General features: G+C 41.6%; 1 protein-coding gene across 9 annotated transcripts in view; it reads left to right on the top strand.

Annotated features, from left to right (window-relative positions):
• Positions 1 to 529: 529 nt before the first annotated feature.
• The window catches only part of CALD1 (caldesmon 1), a 184,072-nt gene continuing 167,552 nt past the window's right edge, over positions 530 to 17,049 (top strand). For 6 of the 9 annotated variants that reach the window (XM_065742586.1, XM_065742585.1, XM_065742579.1 and 3 more), the window contains exon 1: positions 531 to 684. The gene's annotated coding sequence lies outside the window, so the exon portion shown is untranslated. Of the gene's footprint in view, positions 685 to 17,049 lie in introns of all 9 variants that reach the window. The other 3 variants (XM_065742577.1, XM_065742578.1, XM_065742575.1) reach the window with 1 other exon arrangement.

The raw sequence follows: 17,049 nt of genomic DNA, 5'->3' as shown, positions 1-17,049 counted from the left end.
AGAGTGTTTCTGTGTTCCCTCTTACATGTGGTGCTCATTAAAACAAAAACAAAAACAAACAAACAAACAAAAAAAAACCCCACACAATAAAGTTCTGCTATAGTGGAATTATTTGATTAAAAAAAATCCTAGTGAAGAAAGTAAATATATTTACTGTGCTCCTTTCCATTCAGTGTACTTCCTTTTTTAAGCTCCGTTTGTATTCACCAAGACAGCCTCTTTCTCCAAGATTAACATTTCTTATGATTGTTCCTGACAGAGGATTTACTTTCAGAGGCCCTACTAAGGATAACCAAAAAAGGGCATGTAGCAAGACAGTTTTGGCAGCTTGCATGAATTTTCGGAGCTTTTTAGGTCTTGGTTTTCTGATGAGTGGCTTCCTGAGCATGCCTAGGGAATGACAGGCATCTCTGCAGGCAGGCTGAACCCACCTTGGCTTGTGCGTAGCCATTGGCTGCCTATTAGAATAAATTGAGGACAATGCAAACCGCTGCCTGCCAATTGTAAACATAAGGGATATGTATTCACTTAGCATTGACTTTTGGGAGGGGCCAAGGCAAGGCTGTAGTCTTATTGAATAGGGCTGTGTGTGAGGCTGCTGGTGTGCCTTTTCTTGCTGCGCTCCTGCCCAAGCAGCCAGTTATTCATTTCCTTCCTACTAGTTGAAAACTTTTCACCGCAGAGGTAAGGGCTTACCATATGTATTTGTTGGGGAGTGAGCTGGTCTGACTGCGTTTGCGTCGTGGCTAGAGGTTTAGCAGCATGCAAAACCTGACGAGCCGTGGAAACGCTCCGAGAGGCTCAGATGCTCTTTTCCCTTTCCTCCTCTCCCTGTCGCCCCTCTGTCCAGATGCTCAAGGGGAGCCGAGGAGGCAGCTCTGAGCCGGGCTGTGCAGGGCTGCTCACTCGTACACTGGCAGTCTCCTTCAGGGGGAAGGAGCCGGGAGCAGGGCAGGGTCCCAGTCCGCATGGGATCCTGCAGCGGGACTGTCAGCGGGGCTACAGCCTTATCCTTTCTTTACATTTTCTTTATGTATAAGAAAGGAATTGCGATAGGAAGATCTTTGGTGTGGTAATGGTCAGTGAATTGCTTTTATTTTGGTACTTAATACCTGGGCTTTCAGACTTGCAAAGGCAGCCTCCCCCTGTAACTGATACGGATAGAGTAAAGCTCTGGTTAGAGTAACCGATCCGATGCTTGCTGCAGCAGATGTCTATCATGGCAGCCTTTCACAGAAATATTGTTGACAATAGACAGCATCCGTTTTTGTTTTCAGCCTTCAGCGTGCACAGCAGCGCGTTGCCAGAAATTTTCCCGTGAAACTGTCTTTCCTGCTAAAAGGGGGAGAAAAAAAAAAAGTGATTGGGTGGGACTGGAGCTCTTTAAAGTATTGCTCTGTGCTGGTGTCAGTCGGACCATGGCTCACAGAGCCGGTGAGCAGGCTGCTCTCCTTTCCAGCTCCTTTGCCATGCTTGGGTAGTCTGCAGCAAGTTGTGCGAGGCTGGCTGCTGCTAGGAACTTCTTAGGGAGAGAGCTGGGAAAATGAAGGGAGGAATGATGCTAGTTGCAGATTGATACTTGTGAGAGACAGACATTGACCAAACTGCCAACCCCTGGCCAGTGCTAGAATTCGTTCTTCTCATATGTCATATGATGTATCATATGGAAAACTGAATAAGAGAACTCTTAAAATGACTTTTTGTGGAAAATGAATTAAAAAAGGAACTCTTAAAATGACTTTTTGTGTGCAGCTTTTATATAATCTTGCCTGTCTATGAACTCTGCTCCTGCTAAGAGTCATACAGGAGAACAATTTGTGAAAATAACCCATTCCCTCCTTGGCTGCGGCTCAAAGAAAACAGGCAGGCAGAATGTTTCTTTTGTGAAAAATATGTACTTACAATAAGTTGTCTATTTTAGATGCTGTGCTGTGAATGATTGTGCTCAAATGAATTGCCATCAAAAGAACCCTGAGACCCTGCATCCATTCTTTCTCAGTCTCATTAAATTACAGCAGTAGGATGCTGTGCAAGCATCTTCAGATGAATGTCATACCCTTTTCTCCTGACATAAGAGGCAGGGTGGGATCCTAAAACTGTGTACGCCCAAACCTATCAAACAGACTGTTTTAACTTAATTTGCAAATGGAGAGACACTTTGAGGAAGTAAGTAGTCCATTTGCCAAATTAAGTCGTCTTTAAAGTAAAGCAGAACTGAGCTGTTCTCAAGATACTTGAGAAGGTGCAGGTCTGCCTTTCTTTGGGAGGCTTTCTGATAGGCAGGTATCATTGATAACAAGCCTGCAAATGTTAACATAATAGCTAAATCACTGTGGTGGGCGAGAAACACTTCCTAAGTGTTTCCCTGTGAACAGAATACAAAACTGAAATAATATATATTTTCTGAAGAGTCCTCTGTTGCAGCATGTGATGATAAGCAGATTGATTCCACATCTTTCATTCACTAGATTAGTCTTGGTGAAATCAATACCTTCATTAATGGATGCGGGCTCTGATGCTAGGAGGGTTCTGTGTCATTCAAATGCTCTTTGACAATGAGCAACCTAAGGGTGTGTTAGGAGCATAAGGGATCTTCTGCAATTGCCACTTCAGATGCTCACAGCAATTTTCTGACACGGTGCAGCCTAAGAAAGGGGTAACTTTGCTTGTGCTTTTATTTCTTGCCTGGCACTGACAGATCATGCAATCATGTCACTGAAATTAAGCGATATCAAATGAAAGGGAGCTTCTGAGTTCTGCTGGCTGACACTAGAGGGTAAAGAGATCTATTAAAACGTGAAGATTTCTTATTCCTTGAAGTCTGAGTCCCAGGGCCACACACGTCAGGGAGACATGTTGGTCAGCAACCATCTGAACTTGGACGGCATTGTTAACAATGCTGCTGATTGCGGGTGGTGAGACCAGAAAGGTTAGCAAGGTTCTCTTTGCTGGCTGCCTGCTGGGAGGTAGCTTCTGTTGCATGAAAAGAAAGAAGCCAGGAAGGGTCTATCAAGAGTTATGCAAGGAGCCCTCTCTGTTTTGCCCTTTCCTGTGCGCCGCAGTGGCTGTGCTGCATCACTGCAGAGCCAGACATTGTCACACAATAGAGGGATTGGAGGAACAACCCTTTGTGTGAATGAGAACCAAAGCAAAAAAAACAACCCCAAACCAAAAAGCAGTCCACTCCAAATGATGTGTATTAGGGTACCTCTTGACCTCTTGATTGGTGTAACTGGTTTTCCAAGCTTTAGATGGTCTGTGCAGGTATAAGAGAGCAGTGCGACCCATAGCATGGTAATGGTGACACTGATTCAGCTTTTTTTTTGTTTTGTCTGGCAGAGGTGATGATGTATGTGTCTCTGTGTGCTGCTGCTGTGCACCTTAATCTGTGTTGTCATATGTAAAAAAACACTCCTTGTTCTCGTGGAGGCTTAAAATGCTGCTTGCCCTGGAGAGGTTTTGCTTCCCAAGGAGATCTGTTCTACTGCAGGGAGGTGAGCCTTTGCTCTCTTCCTTCCTTCCTGCAGGACAAACAGGGTTTGAATGCCTTGAGACCGCTTAATATCCTTTGATTTCTCAGTAGCTTCTCACACAAAACCTATTCCATTGGGTGCTCGTGTTCTTACCAGAGACCAGTGGGGATGTTAACCTCTATCTGCTAAGGAGACAGCTTGGTGCATTTAATTACTACATGTGCATAAAGAGGGACAGGAAACCATATATGCATAAGAAAGAGACAGCCAGACAGCAGCATTAGCTGTCCATCTGCAGGGCTTGTCTGGACTCTCCTGGGTACCCGAGAAAGCACCAAAAAAGGTAACTGGGCAGAACGTGAAGCATAGTCTTGTGAGCCTCTTGTTGCCTTTGAAGGGATCTTTATGGGGAACTTGCAGGGTTGGGCTCCAGTTGCACAAAGCCTGAGGCAGACAGGCCTGTGGCTGCAAAGAGTAGGAGTCCATCTGCAAATAAAACTTCCAAAAATTATCTCCTCTTAGTAACTACCTCCTGGAAGCTCGCAACAGGAAAACTGTTCCTCCCCTGATTGTTCACCTTAAGAAATGTTCGTATGCAAGGGCCGACTTGCTGGTTTTGTTCCTGGCTCTTGTGTGGTTTGAAACCCCAGGTCTGCTGAGAATGGATTTGGGGCACAACTGTGCTGGAAACAAGTCACTCACCTACACACCAGCACGTCTCCTTGCATGCTGGTGCTCTCTGGGCACATCCAAATGATTTGTCAAGGATTTTGCTAGGGCTGAAATTAGGCTCAAAGGCATTTAAAGATCAGATTAGATTTGACCTTTCAGGGTGGAACACTGAGGTCATAAGATGGTTGAACTATGAAACTGTTTCTCTTTGCTTTTCCTAAAGCTTTGGTACACTTCAGCTATCCCAGCAGGGGAAGGACACACAGTATGTTGTAATTTGGGATCCCTCCCATCCCTGGGGGAGCTTGTTCTTCTCTTGAAACGGATTAGATTAACTGAAAAGATTAGGGCATGTAGCGCTGTCAGCTAGCTGCTAGCCCTGCTATGTTAGCAGTACTGTTTACATCCAGAATAGGGAACTACTTCATTTTTCTCCTTTGGAACTGTACTTAGTGCTGATAAATGGTGCAGGGCTAGCAGCTGGGCTGCCAAGCAGATAGCAGCACTAGCAATCCCTTTTCTCTGCTAACTGGAAATGCTAACTGCCTCCTGATTAGAAGATCCTGTCTACAGGACTGCTTAGGGGGGTCTGTGATGAAGCCAGGACGAAGTGTTCACTGGGTCTGTTCTGCTGATTTGCAGTAGCAAGTGGGGAAATGAGGGAGAGGAAAAAGAAGGCCAGATCTCAAACTGCTGCGGTCTTGAATTTTTTTTCCTGTGGTCATAAATACCTGGTGAGTCACCTAATGGCTGTGTGTCTGTTTTTGAGTCTTCAAGCTCAAGATAATTCATGCCATTTTCTATTTAACTTGTGAGGCTACTGAGCATTTATTTATAAAGAATTTGTAATTCTACTGTAATCCACGTTTACGCACTGGTCTTATTTTTGACTGATTTCAATTTTGATTGATTGAAATGCCTTATTTTAAATTTATTTCTTAGTGAGAACATACACATTTTGGCTTGCTTGCACAGTTACCTATTCCTCTAGAGCTGTTTTTTCTAGATTACATGCATAAAAACCCAGAAGCACAGTGAAAGAAAAAGAAAGTGTGCCATGCTCAGTGCTGTGACACCGAGCTGAAATGCCTGGATGGGATTTCTCCAGTATTTGCAGGTCTAACTGCGCTTGCTGCACCTGAGAGCATCTCGTTTTCCTGTAAAGGAGTTGTGCAGATAGCAGAGCTGCAGAATGATAGATCTTGTTGACAGCCTCGTTATAGTGTCATAAGCTTGGAAGAGAAACTACTGGCCATGCTGCCAAGCTTCACCTGCTTGCCCAGCTTCATCTTATGAGAGCTCTTAATACTGTACCTCTTGGGAGTGGACTACAGTGGGGGAAATGTGAGGGGAAGATTTCAGGCAATGGAAGTCATTGCGTGTTTCCACACCCTCTGGTGTACAGAACACAAATAAAGAGAGCTTCCCTTGAGACTTGGTGTGGAGGGTGTGAGGACAAGTGGAACCCACCCCTTTGCACATTTTCTGGCTCGTGTCCTTAAATGGGTAAAAAAATCTTCAGAATTTAGCTCATAGAAGGGTTATAAATAGATTTGTGGAGATAAAAGTTTTGCTGTAAATGCTCTGTTTTGGGATCTATTTAGAAAAGTGACACTGTAGGTTGACTATGGGAAAGGAGGGCTCTTGCTAATGGCAGCAAGGCCATGTTTTCACACACAGGTGTGTGTGCACATAACACATCCCCTGTATGCACAGGTCACCATTCTTCCTCCAAGTGTGTGAGGAACCAAGTGGCACGGCTAACTGCACCGCTAGGAGCTGAGTAACTTGGAAAGAGGGAGAGCTGGCATTTGTGATCCCCACATGTCTGTGGAACTCAGGATGTGCTCTCTTTGCCTCCCACCCCATAGCAGCAGTGGCTGCGGGGCGGGCTGGGCCCAGTGGCCTGGTGCAAGTTGCTGCCAGCCAGCTTCAAAGGGAGCTGTGCCCATGTGGAGGGACTGAGATTGGTCCTTGTTTGTTTCTTATTTGCAGAGCTTTGATGTTCCGTTCTCTTTCTGTGACTGCCATAGGGTATGTTACTAGCCTCTTCCCACTTCATTCTTTTTTTTTGACAGAGAGCTCTCTAATGGCCCTCCTTCCTTCCCCCTTTTTTTTTCTTTAGCTGTAGTGTTCGCACCAGTAAAACCGCTCTCTGATCCCACAAGCAAAAGCAGGACTTTTCTAACCCCTCACCTTTCCAAAGTACCTATCAGAGCTTGTTGCTTTGCCCAAATCATCTCTGTCCAGTACAGGCACTTGTATTGAGAACAGTTTCTGTCCGCATCTTCCTTTTCCCCTAAAATAATGACCTAGTGATAACCTGCGTTCTCTCAGCAGTTTCAAAGCCAAGGGGAGAATTTGGCTTCATTCCTGTCTAGTTAAAGCTCATAAGTTTGGGAAATAAATTCTTTGGGCTTAGCCACAAATTGTGGAAATGAGAGTGAGCTGTGATAGCTCGGAGCTCTGGGGAAATGTTTGGCCAGCTCTCATTTACCTGCAGAGCTCTGTCTGTATGCTACTGGTGCTACAGGAGCAGACAGACATACAGGAGCAGACAGATTCCTGCACAGAGGCTGTGCTGTGGTTCTGAGGGGAGAAAATGGGAGAGGAGAGGGTTTGCTGCTCTGCAGGGCTCTGAGAACAGCATGGACCTATACATACGGCCACATTCTGCTCTGGAAATTAGGTGCTTCTACCTATTTCAACCCACTTCAAATAAACTGGATCATAAGGACCAAAGTGCAGCATTTTAATTAATGCTATAAATACAAATAAGAGTCCTTAGGAAATCTTGATGATGGAGCAAAGCATTTATGTGGCTAATGTATATTGCATTAACAAAAGCAGGCCAACTGAAGAGTTCTCATCATCTACTCCCAGTAAGGTAACACATGGGTTATCTGAGTTCTGCTGTCACTGTATTGGTGGAAAGGATGTAAACCTTATTTCAGTTTTAAAAAATACATATTGGGTCTGATCTCGATTATCATAATGTAAATCAGAGTTTCAGAATACATTTTGTTTTGTTATGCTTTCTGTACATCCCCTGAAGGGTGCTAGCAGCAGGGAATTATGTCAGAATCGTGATAAGAAGCATTCACTGCGAAATGATACTTCATAAAAGAGACGACATTGGTTAAGCCAGTAAGCCAGTATAAATACCACTGCTAATTTGCTCCCTGGTGATTAAAAGGTCCAACCATAAATGGGAAAGGCCGGACATTCATTCACTGCAACCACGGTAGTAATGTCTTATTTGCTGGACACAGTATGCAGTCAAGGAGCAAGGGTTTGGGACAAAAAGAAAAAAGAAAAAAAAAGAGAAGCGGCAACTATTGTTTGCAGTTTGTTTGCTGTTTTCTCCACTGTGTGTTATTAAAAAGCTCTGTGCCTATTTTCTTTTTTGTTGTTCCTTCATTTAGATCCATGCAAACGGCAGTAGGTTTGTTTTGCCACTTAAGCCTCCCTCCATAAAACCAGACACACGAGCCTATTTCCTCTCCTTCCCCCTACACAACCCAAACAAGAAAAAGACATTTCCTCTACCAGTATAAATAAATGTAGCTCTTCTGTCTTCAGCGTATCTCTTGTGGGTTTATATGACTACAGGCTGGGATTAGCAGACAAAATCTTATTCTCACCCCAGGTATAAAACACTAACATTAACAAAAGCAGTGATTAAATGCCAGCATTTCAGAAACAGCTGTAGGATCACAGGAGTGCAGCAAATAGGAAACGTGTGTGCATGAACAGAGATAAGTCTGGGGGGAGGGCAGGAGCAGTGTGCTTTGGATTGGAGCTGCAGAAGGGCTCCCAAGTGCTGCATGCACCCTGAGAGATTTTCCTCCCAGCACATCAGTTCCTGCAGTGAAACCCTATGTAGATGGCATTAAGATGCAAAGTCTTTAGAACACAGTTGTGTTTACATTCTTGCTTTTTGGTTTGTTTTCTTATGGTTTAGTACTTTCTTTGTCATCAGAATCAAGGGGAGAAAATAGCCTAGTAGCTTTTCATTTCCCAAGAAGGACAGATAAGCAACTACAGCAATGAAACTATACTGTGTTCCCTCTATGCTGAAGATTCCTGTGAGTTTTTTGTTATGAGCCTTACAGATATGATGTTTGTGTCATACTGATGTATTTAGAGGTTATAGATGGGATCCTTTAAGCTGCTCTCATTTTGATGTAAACTCAGAAGGGTTTTTATCATTGCCATCATCCAGTTGTATTTTGAGTATGTTTAAACTAATGTGGTTGACTCTTCAGGTGATGTAGTTGGTCACACTATAGTTGGCTAGATTTGAATTCATTTTTCTGCTCCTCAGAAGTTTTATTGTTAGTCTCAAAAAGTACCATGGCCCTGCAACAGATCTGTGGTTCACCTGTTTTCATACACATCTGAGCCTCTGCAGCTTCCAATAAGTATAACTGGAAATGACTTTTTGTCAGTGAGGATAAAGTAGACTTTCTTTGAGCCTTCAAATGGTTTGGCTTCTCATCGCTTCTGGTTTTTTGACACACACCATTGCTTCTGTTACTAGCATTAAGGAAAATTAACCTTTCTGTTTGGTGGTGTCTTTGTTTCAGCTGGGATGGAATTGTGTTCTTTAAAATGGTATGATACTGTTTTTTGGTTCTAAGAGAAAAACTGTGTTGATAACACACTGATGTTTATAGTTGCTGCTAAGAAGTGCTGTACAGAGCCAAGGCCATTCTCACTGTAGGACGCAGGGAGCTGGGAGGGGAAAGAATTAGGACAGCTGATGGAAACTGGCCAAAGTGCTATTCCATATCATATGATATCGTGCGGAAGCAGTTTTGAAGGGTGTGGGAATTAATCTGTTCTCTTCTGTTGCTCAGGGGGCTAGCTGGGTATCGGCTGGGGTGTGGTGAGCAATTGCTCGTGTATCACTTGTTATATACATTCATATACAGATATGCACACACATATATCTAGTCATAACTATTTTCCTTTTCTCTTAGTAAATAGTTTAATCTCAACTCGTACTTTTTTTTTTCCTGATTCTCTTCCCTGTCCCATTGGGAAGGGGAGAGAGTGAGCAAAAGACTGTGGTACTCAGCCACCTGCTGGCTTAAACCACAAGTACTCCTTTGTGATAATTTCTGATACCTTTCTTTCACTGAAAAGTTTCATGGTTATTTTTTTTTATTAATTTTGTCTTTTCAGTGTATTGCTTTCTTGAAGATGAAACCAACACCCTCAACTTCATCAGAAGGGTCAAGATATTTTATATCAAAGAGCCGGAGGGTACATATTAGGCCTTGAGGTGGTGTTGCTTTTCATCTCTCGATGGCAGTACTTCTGAGGAGACTGTTAATCATACACTGAATGTTAACATGGAGCTGTGGTTTATAAGACTGATGCCCACTGAGGAGCCCTAATATGGCTGAAAGAAGCACTGACAGGTTTTGACAGCCCAGTAGGGTGATAGTAATACAGATTATTGCTTCTGTTTTCTGACTGTTAAAAGGATCTGGAGAAAACCAATTTAGAGACCAGAATGACTAAATAACTGGTCTAACTGGTCTCTTCCATATTTCTTCATCCAGGATTTGGACTGTGAGAGGCCTTCTATTATATCAGCTTGTAAATGCCACCTGGAACCTTTGTGAAAAGCCCTTGGAAATAAGCAAATTGAGAGTAATATGTATTCTTGCATGGTTAAATAAATTTTTATTTATTTTGTTTTTTTAGCATCTTCAGTCTTCTTGAGCCCAAAAATAAGGTGCGAGGCTACTTTGTTTTCTGTTTTACTCTTTTAAGAGTCAGATAAATGATGCATGCTTTGGCCTCATTTCCCTCCCTCTAAGAGATTTGTGGCTGAGTTTCATGTTTGTGCAGTCTCATACTGGCAGCCAGTGGAGAAAGTCTGCAGAAGTTTAACTTCGCTGTTCTACATCGCCCATGGCTGGAAGTTCTGCTTTACGTGCAGGTGTGTTTTAGTAAAGACTTTCAAAGATGTCATTTTACAAGAAAAGCTGTTTATTTATGTTTGTTTATGAGAAAAATACTCTCCCCTATGAGCTGGCTTAAGATTTTTCAGTCTGTTGTCCTGCAAAGAATTTCCATGGTCAGTAACAATGTTTATTGCTTCACCTTGTCAAACTGAAAGGCTACTGTCCTTCCTAGACCATCTGCTCCAACAACCCAAAAGGTGTTACGAAATAAGCAGTATTTATTTTTCTGTTGACTGCCTTCTGTAACAGATAAGAACTCTTTTCTTGGAGTCAATATATAGAAAATTAATACGAGGGGGGATGTTTTCCTTCTATATCAGTGTCTGATAAATGAAACTTTGTGTAAGAAATGAAAGGAGTTTACTATATGTGTAGGAAATAGGTTTTGTTATGATGGAGAGATTGAAGTGGTGACAGACTGAATCTGACTTATATGACAGAACAGTTACACAGTTGTGAAAGTCTGGAAACGGTGTGGTGAACTGGAAAAAACATTATAATCCGAGTATGTTATTTCTGTTTCTCCTGTGGCCCTTCATGGCAATGGAAAGGCACTGATGGAAAGTCTGTTGGCATTAGAAGGCACAGAAATGGTTTAATCGATCTTGGTTCAGTGCTTAAATATTGCTGAGCCTGAATTTAAATCTTTAAATTCAAGGGTTTTTGTCCCCATTTTAAAATTAAATACCAGGGGCTACAGGCATTAAAAAAAAAAAAAAAAAAGGAAAAAAAAAAAGGAAATCCCAAACTGAAAACCTGGGAAAGACATATTAGGTCATCTTGTCCCTTTCTCTATACACTGTGAGATGACTCCCTGAAGTATATTCACACGTGTTTTGTCCATAAACACCTCTGTTTATTAACAAAATACAATAAGCTGTAGTTTCGCATTGAGGATTGGGGTAGTTTGCTACACTTTCTAGTTTTTAGCAGGCGGAAATAGCTATCATTCTAAAATGTGTTTTTTGGCCTATGGATATTGCTCATATGGATTCAAGAAAAAAAAATACCTAATGAATGGAAACTCATAGAAGAGTTAATGGCAGCTGGTTTTATTATGGACCTCTGACATGATCTCACACTAGTTTAATACAAGTGTTACCTCACTGACTTCTATGGAACTGGTTTTCATTTGCAAGGGAATAAATGAGGCCAAAATCAGTCAGAGACCTAGGGAGACTCTCTGGGAGAGGATTTTAGTTTAGAGAATGTCCTTTACATCCATATAAAATATATGGGCATATCTTCACGTTGCAGTAAATGCATCAGGCCACCTGGGAGATGGGGGTCATACTCTGCTTTGAATAGCACCTGTGCAAATCCAGAATGAAAGGAAGAGCCAGAGAAGTATCTCATTTTTCTGAGTGCTGAGCCTAGTTTCCTCCTGACTGGATTTCTAATGTTTCCTTAGTGAGATGAGTAGGAAATATGGAAGAGCGAGCCTGTTCTGCAGCTAGTTTCAGTATTTTTGCTTTGTTTTGACCATCTGAAATTAAAAGAGAAGTTGTGCTGATTATTGCCAATCCAGCTCAGACAAAAGCACCAGCTGTACAGTTATTCTGCCCTGAAGCTATCAAAGCAAGCAGTGAAATAAGAATCATATGTTTTAGTCAAACCTTTCTTCAGAATTGCACAATATTATGTCTTCCTAGCTCAGCCTTCAACTTAGCTGAATCTTGCAAAACTCTCCAAGGCATCTATGCTCTATTGTAAGGAAGAAAGAGCTTCAGAACTCCCCAAATCCAGCAGAGATGTTGCTTTGCAGGCTGGATGCTGAGATGCTACAGCACCAGTTTACAACTGTGAGATGAGCATTGTGTTTGTGTGGTATCGGAGGAAATGTTGCTAAAGAAGTGGCGGACATTGATTAAAAGTGGAGAAAAACTGGGAGGGGAGGGGGTGGGGGGAAGGCTTTTGTCTTCATAGTTTCTTGCTGCTCATGTTCTGGTGGTCCTGTTCCCTGCTCTCCAGCACAGCAGCACCTGAAGTTCTAGTATGTGCAGAACCGTGGTCTACAACCTTGTGGTGCATACTTTGAAATGTGTTTTAGGGTTTGACTTTAACACAACTCCCTGGTTTTGATGCAGTGTAAACACTGGTTGCAGATTATTTTGCTTTACGCAGTCTTTTAAATGGTTAAATTTACAGGTGTGTGACAGATTCATTATTATGTGGTTCCAGTTTGGCTTGAAGCACTCCTGCTGACAGAGGAAAACCATTTTAAGACTGGAGTTACTTGTGTTAATTTTCATTTCTACCTTACTGAAGAAGCAGAATGATCTTAGTTAAGCAATCTATTGACCAAACTGGTGGGGGAGAAGGCAGTACAGTATGTGAAATGCTTTCAGGAGTGGTTGGAAGTCTTTTCTCAGCCTGTTCCTGTGTTCTTGCTGTTCACTGAGCTGAACATAGTGATGTTGTCCACAAAAAGTGCAACAGCAGCTAGCAGTCCTGTGACTCATGCAAGTGCTAATTACTGCTGATGGTGATGTGGCAGTGTGCCCCACAGAGCTGATCTGAGAGCACCAACCTGCTTCACACATCATATCGGTGTGCCATGAGACGGAAATGACTTCAAGTTGCAGTGCTCTGCCACATACACAGTGGTAAACGTGAAAGAAATGGCCTTTACTTGGAGCTTTTTAGTCTTCTCTGATCTTTCCTCCTGAGCAGATTAGGTGCTGATGAGAGAAATTTGTAGAAGAGCTCTTGTCTGAATAGAGTATGTGAAAGTTTTATCCTTCTTACTTCCAATGTGCTTCTGTCCTTGAAGAAAACAAAGAAAGCTCCTACAATCCTATTGCTGTTTCAGTACTGTTGTTAGCTGAACAGAGCTTGCCAACTCTGCTTTGACCTGTATACACTGAATGATACTGTGCATATTGTAGATTCTCTGGAATAAAAATGAATGTTGTTATGTCAGTGAAAGAGCTTGGGCCACAGGCCAGGACCTGATTATTACATCAAAACACATAGGTCTAAACAGGGAAGTGGTGGAGTTGCTGTCTATGGAGGTGGTTAAGGAAAGGGTAGATGTTGTACTTAGCTATATGATTTAATGTGCAATATTGGTGGTAGGTGGACGGTTGGACTAGATCTCAGAGGTCTTTTCCAACCTTAAAGATTCTATGATTTTATGCTCTCATACCAGGGCATATTCACAAACCTATTTACTTAACCTTTTCTTATAGCTCCTCAGACTGTTTGCTGTGACTGCCATATTAACCACAAAGGAAGAGTTAAGTAAACAGGAAAATTATTCTTTGAAACATGGTTAGAATTTAAGAACATCTTAAATATATTTACAAGCATTAAAATGAAAGAGGAAAAAAAAAAGCTTAGGGTATTGAATACAGGTTTATCTGTTGAACATTCTCCCGTGTGAAGGTTTTTATTGGCAAAAGACCTAGATAGATGTGGTCTAGTGACTTGGAAGTTATGAGGTGATGGCTTTTATTAGAAGTTGAATTCCCCCTTTGCTACTTGGTTAAATCCAAGGTTAGAATGCAGTGTTCTGGTATTCTGTCCAAAGTCATCTGGCCACCCTTGATCGGTTCTATTTTTGATTAGTAAAAATACAGTGCAAGAAGTGTTGAACCACTTGCTGGAATCTTGCTGCTGCCAGAGATACTAACATGGTCTACATCTGCAGAGCACCTGCAGAGGATTTTTTTTTAATTAATATCCTGGACATATACTTACCAAATGGCTGATGGACTGAGTGGGGAGTATATCTAGTTTCACTGGTTTCAGAATGTAAATATGGTGTAAAGTCTGAAAAGCTGGACTTCAGCAAAGAAATGAAAACATGGATGGAGACATGGCAGAAGCACTGACAGGTGGTTTTGCACCCATTTGTTTTTTTTAAATAAGTATTGCTTTATGGGTGTCAGGAATGAACAATTACGATTCCATGCTGAAACATGCCTACAATAGAGAAGAACAGTAGGCTACATGGAAATGAGGAAGAACAGTAGGCTACATGGAAATGATTGTTCCTCATGCAGCACTGGTGCCACCTGCTCCATAGGGAACCTACACTTATCTCTGAAATATCAAAAAGAAAACAATGTACCACGTGTGATTTTGCATTTATACAGGTGCAAATGGCTTCAGCTGAAGGGCTGTTTTGATGAGAGATGGAATGTCTCGTTTATGTCATTGATATAAATTACTTCTTGACATTTACATGACTGGTAGAAAACAAACACACTCCACTTGTGTTGGTGTTCTTGTTGTATGCATAAAAGAAGACCTGTCCTTACCCATATGCATTTTCTGTAAGGATATAATGCCACTATTCAGTATTCGTAAAGAAGGCAGTGGCTACCAAGCTTGACTGCTTGATGAAGAGGCAGTTGCAGAATTCCACCCAGTTGAAATCACTGATTTTTTGCAAATGGAAATTGTTTATACATTTTTCTTCATTAAATAGAAATGTAATTAGTGGTTTGCAGTGTTTATATGGGTAGCATCAGCTGAATCTTGTTCCAATCCACTGAATGCTTTTTTAACATGACCTACAGTACACATCGTGCAAAATTTTGTCTACGATGTCCAAAGTTAAGTGCAAATTCCCAATGTAAATATGAAGTTTTGCCAAGCTGAATTAAGCTCCTTAGGTGGTATCAGGAAGGGCTTTGTTGGATTGTTTACTTTTTGCAGGAGGTAGGGGATAGAGGAGACTATAAATAGAAATAAGATGCTATTCCACAACTGAGGGATTAAGTCTTGAATTAGACTGTTGTATAAAATCTAAAGACTGAAATAAAATCACTGCCCAACACTCACTTTTTCAATTTAGTGATCTCTAGAAACTCTCGTGGGGAACCAGCTGCTCTGTCAGCAAATTGTTAGGACAAGGCAAGAGTGTCCAGCCAAAACTTTGGGGATGTACAGTAGTACTAACAGTACATCAGGTCTTGAACACGCCACTTGGTACAGCAGTGTTGGTATCACCAGCATGATCCCAGATTGCTTCCTCTGTTACCCGTCTGACTTATTTTGTATGTGTTTTGCTTCACTTCGACTTCATTGATCAGACATTAATTCTGATTTAATAATATCATAACATTACAAAGCTTCTGGGCCGTTTATTAAAGCTGTTGTTGGGCAATTGTGCTGCAGTGTTCTACTATTTACTGCATTTTAAGCCCTTACAGTCTCAGGAAAGGTTTACCATGCTTGAAGCTTATATCTAACCACTTGTGATAGTATAGAATACATTTCTGGAAGTGATACAGAATGAATCTGTCAAAATGTAAACAAAGTTCTTGTGTTCAGTAGAGTAATAAAGTTAAAAGGGTTTTCTGAAAATGCCCAGCACATTACTTAGAGGCAGTGCATTCAGTTAAATACTTCTTGGAAGTATTGCATGTAAGAATCATTAATGTTGGAAAAGACGTCTAAGGTCATCTGCTCCAATCCCCACCATGCCCTCTAACCATGTTTCTCAGTGCCATATCCACACGGTTCTTGAACACCTTCCAGGAATGGCAGATCTGCCACCTCCCTAGGCAGCCTGTACCAGTGCATCACCATTCTTTATGAGAATATTTTTTTCTTAATGCCCAACCTGAACCACCCCTGAGTTCTTCATTGGCATTTTTATCAATGTCAGTTCAGTTCTGTTCCTGTGTTTTTACTAACAGCTGATGCAGACTGATGCAAAGAAACACATACCTGGCACTGATTTTTACGCATCTGCGTGTGTCCAGTTGCTTATAGTGCCTGGTTCATAGTTGAGCTCACTGCTGGCAGCTGAAGGAAAGAGGACCTGAAACTTCACTTTGAGTGCTTTTTTGCATCAGTCAGCTGCTGCTGTATTGACAGAGATACCAGATTTTGTTAGGAACCTGAGCTGTTGGCTCAGAATGTTGTTGCTTGCACGTAAAATTATGTGGCTTGAAAAATGATGTGGTTTCTTCAATTAAAGAATCCCACAGATTTGTATACTTAGGTAACTGCTACCTAAATATCATTCTTAATGTGATGAGGAAAGAGAGAGAACAAAACAAGGTTCTTTGAGCTAGCAGGTAAGATTCTGTAGTACAACTACAATATTTCTCTTTTTTTTTTCTTTTTAAAAAGGAATGTATGGTTAACAACTTTAGGCGCTGTATGCTGTCTTTGATTATAACAGTGCTGAACTTTATCTGAAAAGTTGAAACCTCTGATTCTGTAGTACACCAGTAAGTGAAACCTAAGCACATGTAATCTGTAAAAATAAATGTAATTACTTTAGCAAATGTATTACAGCTGGCCAGGTTTAATGTTCAGATACCTGTTGCTTATAGCTGACTAGTGTCAAAAGACAGAGGTGATGGCTTGAGCTGTTCTACACAGACAGAACCGAGGGGAAAAAATATTGCTTGCATTCTTCTGAGTGCACATTAAAATGAATTAAAGTGAGCTGCAGTTCTGACCTTTAACATTTCTGCCTTCTGTTTTCTTCTGTTTAAAGCTAAATGATGCTTCAAAATTGAACACTTGATAATATCTTCAAGAACACTTAAGGCGTCCTAAAGCCTTCACTAACCTCCTTTAAGATGATAGTGTTGCTGTAGCAGGAGCGAGAACTCTGCATTCCATTTCTGGTGCTGCTTTGGTTTTGCTGTATGACTTTAACAGACTTTTTGGCCTTGTCTTTTTTGCTTATCTTTAAAAGGCATGTTTCAGATTTCCGTGGTAGTACAGAGTGAAAGACTGACTGCAGCAAAGCACTTCAGTATAGGTCAGTGACTGATGTGGTGATAATGATAAGTTCATGAAAGGCTGTGGAAGATCTCCATCTGGTCAGACCAGTGGCACAAAGTGTGACTTACATGGGTGTAACTCTCCATTATTCTGCAGATTCTTCCCAGCAAACTTGCGTGTTGCTTCCTGGAATGGGTAGGACCTTACTCATCTGCTGCAGCAATAGG

Source organism: Cyrtonyx montezumae, unplaced genomic scaffold (assembly GCF_038088225.1).
Source record: "Cyrtonyx montezumae isolate F1298 unplaced genomic scaffold, pur_monq_1.0 scaffold_3, whole genome shotgun sequence".
Lineage (NCBI taxonomy): Eukaryota > Metazoa > Chordata > Aves > Galliformes > Odontophoridae > Cyrtonyx > Cyrtonyx montezumae.
Note: the sequence above shows the minus strand (reverse complement) of the source record. Positions and strands in the feature narration are given on the sequence as shown.